The sequence below is a fragment of the Colias croceus genome, chromosome W (assembly GCF_905220415.1).
Source record: "Colias croceus chromosome W, ilColCroc2.1".
NCBI lineage: Eukaryota > Metazoa > Arthropoda > Insecta > Lepidoptera > Pieridae > Colias > Colias croceus.
Genome location: NC_059567.1, coordinates 227,992 through 239,966, shown reverse-complemented (window position 1 = coordinate 239,966; position 11,975 = coordinate 227,992). Strand labels below are relative to the sequence as shown.

The following is an 11,975-nucleotide window of genomic DNA, read 5'->3' as shown; positions in this document are numbered from 1 at the left end:
TACAGTACAACGCGCTACATCATTACTTCTAATATCGTACTTTTACATTCGCTGAGCGCATTTTACAGTAATATTTAAATATTTTGTCTCGCTATGCTTCAATTTTCTATATAGATCAATCAATTTTGTTTTTTAACATAAACTTACATGCACAACACAAACTATATTTTTGTGTACATAAAATCAATTAAGTTTAGTTTATAGGTATATAGACTAGAGTAAACTAGAGTAAATTAATTTAGATCGTGTAAATTATTGATGTAGAATGTAGATATTTTATTCATACATTTTATTTACGTGTATACCTAAGTATGTATTTTTGATAGAATCATGGTTATATTTATTTAATTTTATTTTATTACACGCATAACGCTTTACTTAAACACGTGTCAATCATAACACACTTTACAATTTTTATTTCTTTTATAGTTAAGTATAATAGTAGTAATTAGTGTATATCGAGTACTTAGACGGTAGTTAGGTAACTCCGCCTGTGTTTGAGGGTGAATAGAATAAATTTTATAAGATTATTTTATTCTACCTCATCGCAGCCAGTCCCAAGCCTGGATAAAGGAGGAGGTGGTAGTTTTGCATTAATACAGAAAGTTTCAGATATAATTTGCTCAGTATGATGTGAAACACCTCGCTGCCAGTCAAAAAAATTGAAAACAGTGTTACTTTTTGCGGATATTTGTCATAGGTTTATATTATCTTTTATAATCTTCTTATTATCTTTCTAAATTTATGATACAACTTATATATTTCATATTTTCCAGATCGCAGAAGACGGACAAACAACACAAAATAATAGGTTTAATATGACAACATTAAATCACAAGTTAAGTATATTATATTTGTTTGGCATAATTCCTGTTTGTCTAAAAAGGAGCATTAAAAAAACATTATATCCTGATTAAGTTTAGATAACAAAAGTATGGATGCAAAACTCTCAATAAATTTAAAAAAGTGTATTAAAACGTTTAAAATGATTGCCAGTGATAAAAAATGAGGATAATCAAATATTTTATAAATGTTTTTTTTTTCAGAAACGCCACAATTGATTCCCAGTAGAAATAGGAAAATATAAAAGACCAGTTTCATCCATAGGAAGAAAGATACTACTTATTTTACCAATAAAAGGACTTGAGGGCAAAATATTTTACATATTAGGTACATATAAAGTTTTGATGAAGAATTTTGATGAGAAAAAATATCAAGTTAAGTACATAATATTCTTATTACATACATTACATATATTCTTACATAATTATTGTTTCTCTAATCGTAACAATGTCTAGGGGCCACTGAAAACCAGCTCTGTGTGTGCATAATTGCAGCATAGATTATGCTGAGTTGGCTTCCCTTTTTCAAGGACACTGTTTTATAATTGATTTTCTTTATTTTTATTTTTTTTTCTCATGTTCTTTTTTTTACTTTTTTTCTTGTGTGTAAATTTTATGTGATTTTATGTGATTTTCTTTTTTTTGTACCTATTGATGTTATTTATTGATGTCCTTGAATTAAATGTTTTTTCTTTCTTTTCTTATAATATATTTATTGACCTAATTCCTGTTTGTGAAACATTTAAACTGCATAAATATAATAAATAACACATCATGATTAAATTTACATTTTAATCGACTTCGAAATTGGACTTAATCTCTTTTTCGCTTTGTTAAATCATAATTTTTCACTGGGAAAACCGATTTTGAGAATTCTTTTTCTTTTTATTTGAAAGCTGCCTGCAATGTGGTGGTCCCAATTATTTGATTTAGTTTTGACAAATTGAAGGTTTTCATTAAATGTGGATTTTTTTTTTCAGAAATGCCACAAATTACTCTATAACATAAAGACAGTTTCATCAGGAGGAGGAATGACACAACCAATAAAAGGAATAATTGAAGTCAAAATAATTAAACATATATAAAACAGGCTTTGTATCAGTACAAAATGGAATCACCAGTTAAGTATATTAATTATATTTTTGGCCTAATTTTTGTTTATGAAACGATCAAACTACATAAAGTATTGATAAAAAATAGTTTCCTCAATGCGACCTTTGTTACTATTAGAACAAAATATAATTTTTTATAAATTTATGCTATATATTTGTAGTAAAATACATTAAAATTTTTAATTTCTAACTATAAAACTCTCGTCACAAACAATAAGTTTTATAATAAACATCACTGATAAAAACCAAAGTTGTGACTTGCAAGAATTCATATTAAGTATATCTATTCATAAATTGAATTTCAATCGACTATTCTTGACTACTATTCTTGATTTTTTATTGATACTCATACTTATGCATATAAAAAAGGATAGCAAAAATATTCATATTTTAAACAATTTCAGCCAGACGCGCCAGGTGCTCAAAGCAGCGTTACTAAGAAGAAACACGTGAAAGCACTAAACAGACCACCATCGTGCTCCGTGGCTTTATCCGCATTGCTAGGCTCCTATTGGTCTTAGCACGATGTTATCTAATATGTATGTTTAGCCTATAAGATGTTAATCCGACCGGTTAATATATTATATATTCAAAATTTTATGTTTATCTATGCACTATTGTTTGCGTCTAGCCCGGGGTGGGGTAGCATATTTTTTGCTTCGATTATTATTTTGTAAATTGCACCCAAAAAATATTCAAGTGTATTTTCCTACGTTTTTTTATGTATAGATTTTATTTAAGTTGTATGTTATTCGTTTTTTTGTTATTTTGATTTTGTATAAATTTATACCTATAGATTTTCTTTAAAAATGAAAAAATGTATTACTGTTACCATAAGTTGAATAATATAGTCATGTTAATAAAATCATTTTAGTTTAAATTATTGTTGTTTTATTCGCAATTCAAAAATAATTATTAACATTGATTTTATGAAACTTTATTTTGATAAATGTAATTAATCTATGTAGATAGCTGTTTTATTATTGAAATAATTAAAGTTTTGATTAGATAAATTGCCTACCATCTACTACACAAGACAATGTTTAGTACTTATTACCTACTTAAAATTAGCTTTTTCTTATGCCATTTACTTTATGATCTAAGTATGCCATAGAAACACATAGAAATGAACCTACTAAAATCATTTTTCACATGTTCGATTCAATAAACACAGTGTATGAAGAACTTAACAAATTAATCATTGCAAACCGACAGATGGAACTGATATTTATAACTACCTATATTTTTTTATAATAAACGTAGGTATAACTTCCTAACACTTAATTCAGTAGGTACATATAAATTAAAAAAAGGCACTATATGTACATACCTTATCATATAAAAATTAAAAATATATTATTTGAAAGAGGATTATAAAATGATAGAATTAAGAAAAACGCTGATGAATGCATATATGAAAATTTTAACTAATTAACTCCTAACTATTACATATTTAAATTGTTGGCTTGCAGCTAAATTACTAAAATACCTAAGAGACTAGAAATATTGAGAAAACAACTTCAATAAAAAATCTTGTTGATTTTTTATTGAAGTTGTTTTCTCTTGTTCTTCTTGTTCTCTACTTGTTGTAGTCAATTTAATGTAACTAGATAAGAAAAAATAACGATAGGTAACAAACTAGATATTATTTCGAGGTTTTACATAACGAACTAACAACTTAACATTTAATTTTAATATCAGCTACACTCGACAGGGGGACTTGTTTATATAATTCAGTTTTTTGTTAGTTTATAAACAAGACAAGAGGTAACCATTATTATTCAAGTAGGTATATCTTAAGGTATATGAATATGTTCAATGAAATTAAAACACCATTATTTAGATATCTTATTTTGTATTGTATCTTATCTTTCAAAAACACGTTTTGCAAATTTCGAGATCATTTTTTCATTATATAATTTCAATCTTCTATTTTCATTATTGCTTCTGTTAAAAACAATCGCTTTCTATATTATCGAAGTCGTTCAAAACTGAAAGAGAAATCAGTGATATTTAAATTTTGTATTATTATTATAATGTATAATACTATATTTAAAGACAAGTAATTTATCGGCTGGGATCTTAGAGACTGGGCTGCTCGAAAACTGAGCATTGATTTATTTATTTTTTCATAAATTTCGCTCTTTTATACTTTTAATTAAATAAGAAGAATATATAGTTTAGGATTAATGAATATCGATCAAATTATGAAGTATGGTGGTGTAAGATTTTTGAACATAAATTTTTCAATTATTTATTCTTCAATATATAATACATATATATATCATAATAACAATATTATCTAGATTGATGTAACACAATATAAGTATACAGGTTATTATATTTATGTTAAAAAATGTGTCAGTTTGCTATTTTCTTTTTAGTTGGTACAACTATAGGTATGTACAACAAAAATACACAAATTACATCGCAAATTACATTCTGTTGTTGAAACATGGATTGATGATTATAATAGAAAAAAAAAAAACATACAATTTCAGTGTATTTTTTTTACATCAAAGATCTCTTCTTAGCGTATTTTGTCATAATATACCCTATATATTTTTTATGATTATGAAACGATTAATTGCGATCAAGTACTTGTATTGAGTAAGTGTTGTCTTGGACTTTTTTTTCTGACAAAATAAAAATTAATGATTTATTATTAGAAATTATACCTATTGCTATAGTCCAAGAGCTGATGATAGCTAGAAAAATTATAAATAAAAAAAAACAACATCGTTTGTTAAAACTCTTAGAGCACACGGAAGCTCGCGGGCTGCTTGCAGCCCGCGCACAACGCACCAGCTAGTTATCATATATATATAAAGCTACACTACCACTCACTGACTGACATCGCTTTTCTCGGAAACTACGTGGAAAGTGGGGGGGATTTTGACGTGATCGTGTAGAGGTGCGCCGAGTGACCAGAGGAAAAATATAGCGATCTCGATCATCTTCGAAAACCAAGTGGACCCCTGGAGGTGCGCAAAAACGGTGATACCTGGAGGGGGGGTGTCTGAACAAAAAATGCTCGGAACTGGTGGCGATTACCAGGGGTGGTGGAAAAATTGGGATTTTCGCGAAAACAAGATGGCCGCCGTACTTTGCCAAAATCGCCGTTTATGAATCCTTACGTCTCAAATTTGGCACACGTGCTCTGTTCGAGCCGGCGAATCGATCGGTGCCCCGTTCGAGTGGCTCCGGGCCCCAGTTTCCAACTTCCATACAACATAAAATCCAACGGCCCGCGGAAACGGTGCGAGTTGGGTGGGGGGTGCCGGAACTAAAAATGATCACCACCCTGGGACGCTACTAGGGAGCCATAGTGGGACGCTCGATTTTGGAATTTTTCCATTTTTGGCGCAAACATAAAAACGTAAATTTAGACGAGGTGGTGCAATGGAGAAATACACCAATGATGCATTCGTACTCGCCCAGCTCCCAGGATATCCAGAAAAATCCGAAATCTTAAACTTTCCCTCATCTCTCGAAGACGGTCAACGGCCCGCGCAAACGGTAGCAGCTACATCTGGGGTGCTCAAACTAAAATTGTAGTAGACCTCGAGCAATTACCACAGATAGTGAAAAAAATTCAAAATGGCGGAAAAAATGGCCGCCGCCATACAAATTCTAAAACGGCCATCGCTGGTCCGATCGCGCTGAAACTTGGCACAGGGGCTTTAATCGAGTCGCATATTAAGTTGGCATACTCATAATCGAGTTTCCATAGCTGGTTTCCGAGTTTCATACAACGCAAAATTCGACGGCTCTCTGAAACGGCGCGAGATAGGTGGGGGGTGTAGAACTAAAAAATGATCAGGAAGATGGGGTGCTACCAGGGCAATCGAGAAATTTCAAATTGGACGTAATTTTTTTTCAAAAAATGGCCAATTTTTCAAAGCAAGATGGTGGCGCCGGTTACTTTACGATGGGTCTAAAAATTGACTTTTGTGCTCATATCGGCCATATTCACAAAACTGCATACTCAGAATCTCTCTCCGACCCCTGGTTTCCATTTTCCATACATCACGAAATTCAACGGCTCTCTGAACCGGTGGCAGGTAGGTTGGTGTCGTCGAAGTAAAAAATGCTTCAAAACCTGGTCCGCTTCCAGACATGTAAAAATTTTTGGTAAAAAAGCGAATTTTTTTTTTTCGAAAATTTTGTATGGAAATTTCCATAGTAGGAAGGGTGATTGAAGAGCAACGGCAAAAGACGGCGCCGCGGGCTGCTTGCTGCCCGCGCACCGCGCTACTTCGAGGGTTGACAGCCTCCCGGAGTAGAAAATATTTATTAACTTTTGAACTACCGCACGAGCCAAGCGAGCGAAGCGAGCGAGTCACGGCAGCGGCCAGCGTAAATATTCAAATAGGTAGCGAGGAGCGAAGCGACGAGCGTGTTAGGTTAACTTTTGAACTACTTACCGCACGAGCCAAGCGAGCGAAGCGAGCGAGTCGCGTCAACGGCCGGCCTAAATATTCAAATAGGTAGCGAGGAGCGAAGCGACGAGCGTGTTAGGTTAACTTATGAACTACCTATCGCACGAGCCAAGCGAGCGAAGCGAGCGAGTTGCGGCAGCGGCCGGCCTAAATATTCAAATAGGTAGCGAGGAGCGAAGCGACGAGCGTGTTAGGTTAACTTATGAACTACCTATCGCACGAGCCAAGCGAGCGAAGCGAGCGAGTTGCGGCAGCGGCCGGCCTAAATATTCAAATAGGTAGCGAGGAGCGAAGCGACGAGCGTGTTAGGTTAACTCTTGAACAGTTTATTATGAAAAGTCACTGCCCGCTATCGATAAGACGTTTCAAAAATTTTACCAATATTTAAATAAGTAATTTATAAGCAGTTTAGGTAGCGAGGAGCGAAGCGACGAGCGTGTAAGGTTAACTTTTGAACTACCGCACGAGCCATGCGAGCGAAGCGAGCGAGTCACGGCAGCGGCCGGCCTAAATATTCAAATAGGTAGCGAGGAGCGAAGCGACGAGCGTGTTTGGTTAACTTTTGAACTACCTATCGCACGAGCCAAGCGAGCGAAGCGAGCGAGTCGCGGCAGCGGCCGGCCTAAATATTCAAATACATAGGTAGCGAGGAGCGAAGCGACGAGCGTGTTAGGTTAACTCTTGAACAGTTTATTATGAAAAGTCACTGCCCGCTATCGATAAGACGTTTCAAAAATTTAACAACATTTGATTAAGTAATTTATAAGCAGTTTCGACTGACTGTAGAATCGCTGTTAGCAGATGTGACAAATGGAAAGGAAAATATTTGAATGGGGAATGTATAAGCACTTCCGATTGACTGTGGAATCGCTGTTAGCAGATAAAAGCAAATTGACGGGGAATTTTAACGCATTTTCAAATGACTGAAGATTTCTGCCCTGGGATGCTTCGCGGGCTGCTTGCAGCCCGCGCACCACGCACCCTCGAAGGTGGACAGCCTCCCGGAGTGGAGAATACTTGAATGGGGAATTTATAAGCATTACCGACTGACTGTAGAATCGCTGTTAGCAGATGTAACAAATGGACAGGAAATTCGAATGCATTTTCAAATGACTGCCCTATTGCTTCAACTCAGGGGCAAAAGGGGCTCGCGGGCTGCTTGCAGCCCGCGCACAACGCACCAGCTTGCTGCCCGCGCACCGCGCTACTTCGAGGGTTGACAGCCTCCCGGAGTAGAAAATATTTATTAACTTTTGAACTACCGCACGAGCCAAGCGAGCGAAGCGAGCGAGTCACGGCAGCGGCCAGCGTAAATATTCAAATAGGTAGCGAGGAGCGAAGCGACGAGCGTGTTAGGTTAACTTTTGAACTACTTACCGCACGAGCCAAGCGAGCGAAGCGAGCGATTCGCGTCAACGGCCGGCCTAAATATTGAAATAGGTAGCGAGGAGCGAAGCGACGAGCGTGTTAGGTTAACTCTTGAACAGTTTATTATGAAAAGTCACTGCCCGCTATCGATAAGACGTTTCAAAAATTTTACCAATATTTGAATAATAAGTAATTTATAAGCAGTTTAGGTAGCGAGGAGCGAAGCGACGAGCGTGTAAGGTTAACTTTTGAACTACCACACGAGCCATGCGAGCGAAGCGAGCGAGTCACGACAGCGGCCGGCCTAAATATTCAAATAGGTAGCGAGGAGCGAAGCGACGAGCGTGTTAGGTTAACTTTTGAACTACCTACCGCACGAGCCAAGCGAGCGAAGCGAGCGAGTTGCGGCAGCGGCTGGCCTAAATATTCAAATAGGTAGCGAGGAGCGAAGCGACGAGCGTGTTAGGTTAACTCTTGAACAGTTTATTATGAAAAGTCACTGCCCGCTATCGATAAGACGTTTCAAAAATTTTACCAATATTTGAATAATAAGTAATTTATAAGCAGTTTAGGTAGCGAGGAGCGAAGCGACGAGCGTGTAAGGTTAACTTTTGAACTACCACACGAGCCATGCGAGCGAAGCGAGCGAGTCACGACAGCGGCCGGCCTAAATATTCAAATAGGTAGCGAGGAGAGAAGCGACGAGCATGTTAGGTTAACTTTTGAACTACCTATCGCACGAGCCAAGCGAGCGAAGCGAGCGAGTCGCGGCAGCGGCCGGCCTAAATATTCAAATAGGTAGCGAGGAGCGAAGCGACGAGCGTGTTAGGTTAACTCTTGAGTTTATTATGAAAAGTCACTGCCCGCTATCGATAAGACGTTTCAAAAATTTAACAATATTTGAATAAGTAATTTATAAGCAGTTTCGACTGACTGTAGAATCGCTGTTAGCAGATGTTACAAATGGAAAGGAAATTCGAATGCATTTTCAAATGACTGAAGATTTCTGCCCTGGGATGAGCCGCGAGCTGCTTGCAGCTCGCGCACCACGCACCCTCGAAGGTGAACCGCCCCCCGGAATAGAAAATATTTGAATTTGAAATTTATAAGCACTTCCGATTGACTGTGGAATCGCTGTTTGCAGATAATAGCAAATTGACGGGGAATTTTAATGCATTTTCAAATGACTGAAGATTTCTGCCCTGGGATGCTTCGCGGGCTGCTTGCAGCCCGCGCACTACGCTTCCTCGAAGGTAGACAGCCTCCCGGAGTGGAAAATACTTGAATGGGGAATTTATAAGCATTACCGACTGACTGTAGAATCGCTGTTAGCGGATGTAACAAATGGACAGAAAATTCGAATTTATTTTCAAATGACTGCCCTATTGCTTCAACCCAGGGGCAAAAGGGGCTCGCGGGCTGCTTGCAGCCCGCGCACAACGCACCTTCGAAGGTCGACAGCATTCCAGAATAGAAAATATTTGAATTGGGAATTTATAAGCACTTCCGATTGACTGTGGAATCGCTGTTAGCAGAAAATTACAAATGGACTGGGAATTCTAACACATTTTCTAATGACTGCCCTATTGCTTCAACCCAGGGGCAAAAGGGGCTCGCGGGCTGCTTGCAGCCCGCGCACAACGCACCAGCTAGTTATAATATATAAAGCTACACTACCACTGATTCACTGACTGACTGACATCGCTTTTCTCGGAAACTACGTGGAAAGTGGGGGGGATTTTGGCGTGATCGTGTAGAGGTGCGCCGAGTGACCAGAGGAAAAATATAGCGAACTCCAACACCCTGGACAAGAGAGTGGACCCCTGGAGGTGCGCAAAAACGGTGATACCTGGAGGGGGGGTGTCTGAACAAAAAATGCTCAGAACTGGTGGCGATTACCAGGGGAGGGGGAAAAATGGGGATTTTCGCAAAAACAAGATGGCCGCCGTACTTTGCCAAAATCGCCGTTTATGAATCCTTACGTCTCAAATTTGGCACACGTGCTCTGTTCGAGCCGGCGAATCGATCGGTGCCCCTTTCGAGTGGCTCCGGGCCCCAGTTTCCAACTTTCATACAACGCAAAATCCAACGGCCCGCGGAAACGGTGCGAGTTGGGTGGGGGGTGCCGGAACTAAAAATGATCACCACCCTGGGACGCTACCAGGGAGCCATAGTGGGTCGCTCGATTTTGGATTTTTTCCATTTTTGGCGCAAACATAAAAACGTAAATTTAGACGAGGTGGTGCAATGGAGAAATACACCAATGATGCATTCGTACTCGCCCAGCTCGCAGGATATCCAGAAAAATCCGAAATCTTAAACTTTCCCTCATCTCTCGAAGACGGTCAACGGCCCGCGCAAACGGTAGCAGCTACATCTGGGGTGCTCGAACTAAACTTGTAGTAGACCTCGAGCAATTACCACAGAGTGCAAAAAAAATTCAAAATGGCGGAAAAAATGGCCGCCGCCATACAAATTCTAAAACGGCCATCGCTGGTCCGATCGCGCTGAAACTTGTCACAGGGGCTTTAATTGAGTCGCATATTAAGTTGGCATACTCATAATCGAGTTTCCATCGCTGGTTTCCGAGTTTCATACAACGCAAAATTCGACGGCTCTCTGAAACGGCGCGAGATAGGTGGGGGGTGTAGAACTAAAAAATGATCAGGAAGATGGGGCGCTACCAGGGCAATCGAGAAATTTTAAATTGGACGCAATTTTTTTTTCAAAAATGGCCGATTTTTTGAGGCAAGATGGTGGCGCCGATTACTTTACGATCGGTCTGAAAATTGACTTCTGTGCTTTAATCGGCCATATTTACAAAACTGCATACTCAGAATCTCTCTCCGACCCCTGGTTTCCATTTTCAATACATCACGAAATTCAACGGCTCTCTGAACCGGTGGCACTTAGGTCGGGGTCGCCGAAGTAAAAAATGCTTCAAAACCTGGTCCGCTTCCAGTCATGTAAAAATTTTTGGTAAAAAGCGAAATTTTTTTTTTTCGAAAATTTTGTATGGAAATTTCCATAGTAGAAAGGGTAATAGGAATAGCAACGGCAAATACGGCGCCGCGGGCTGCTTGCTGCCCGCGCACCGCGCAACTTCGAGGGTTGACAGCCTCCCGGAGTAGAAAATATTTATTAACTTTTGAACTACCTCACGAGTCAAGCGAGCGAAGCGAGCGAGTCACGGCAGCGGCCAGCGTAAATATTCAAATAGGTAGCGAGGAGCGAAGCGACGAGCGTGTTAGGTTAACTTTTGAACTACTTACCGCACGAGCCAAGCGAGCGAAGCGAGCGAGTCGCGTCAACGGCCGGCCTAAATATTCAAATGTGTAGCGAGGAGCGAAGCGACGAGCGTGTTAGGTTAACTCTTGAACAGTTTATTATGAAAAGTCACTGCCCGCTATCGATAAGACGTTTCAAAAATTTTACCAATATTTGAATAAGTAATTTATAAGCAGTTTAGGTAGCGAGGAGCGAAGCGACGAGCGTGTAAGGTTAACTTTTGAACTACCACACGAGCCATGCGAGCGAAGCGAGCGAGTCACGACAGCGGCCGGCCTAAATATTCAAATAGGTAGCGAGGAGCGAAGCGACGAGCGTGTTAGGTTAACTTTTGAACTACCTACCGCACGAGCCAAGCGAGCGAAGCGAGCGAGTTGCGGCAGCGGCCGGCCTAAATATTCAAATAGGTAGCGAGGAGCGAAGCGACGAGCGTGTTAGGTTAACTCTTGAACAGTTTATTATGAAAAGTCACTGCCCGCTATCGATAAGACGTTTCAAAAATTTTACCAATATTTGAATAAGTAATTTATAAGCAGTTTAGGTAGCGAGGAGCGAAGCGACGAGCGTGTAAGGTTAACTTTTGAACTACCACACGAGCCATGCGAGCGAAGCGAGCGAGTCACGGCAGCAGCCGGCGTAAATATTCAAATAGGTAGCGAGGAGCGAAGCGACGAGCGTGTTAGGTTAACTTTTGAACTACCTATCGCACGAGCCAAGCGAGCTAAGCGAGCGAGTCGCGGCAGCGGCCGGCCTAAATATTCAAATAGGTAGCGAGGAGCGAAGCGACGAGCGTGTTAGGTTAACTCTTGAACAGTTTATTATGAAAAGTCACTGCCCGCTATCGATAAGACGTTTCAAAAATTTAACAATATTTGAATAAGTAATTTATAAGCAGTTTCGACTGACTGTAGAATCGCTGTTAG

General features: G+C 39.1%; 1 long non-coding RNA gene across 3 annotated transcripts; it reads left to right on the top strand.

The window, feature by feature from the left end:
• The first annotated feature begins 378 nt into the window (after nt 1-378).
• LOC123704891 lies at nt 379-2,834 on the top strand. Of its 3 annotated transcripts, XR_006753204.1 has the most exons (4): nt 379-700; nt 777-1,217; nt 1,823-1,962; nt 2,359-2,834. It is a non-coding gene; the product is annotated as an uncharacterized LOC123704891 (long non-coding RNA). The 3 variants fall into 3 exon arrangements; XR_006753202.1 differs by having other exon boundaries at nt 395-1,217; XR_006753203.1 differs by having other exon boundaries at nt 400-1,170.
• Nucleotides 2,835-11,975: the final 9,141 nt, after the last annotated feature.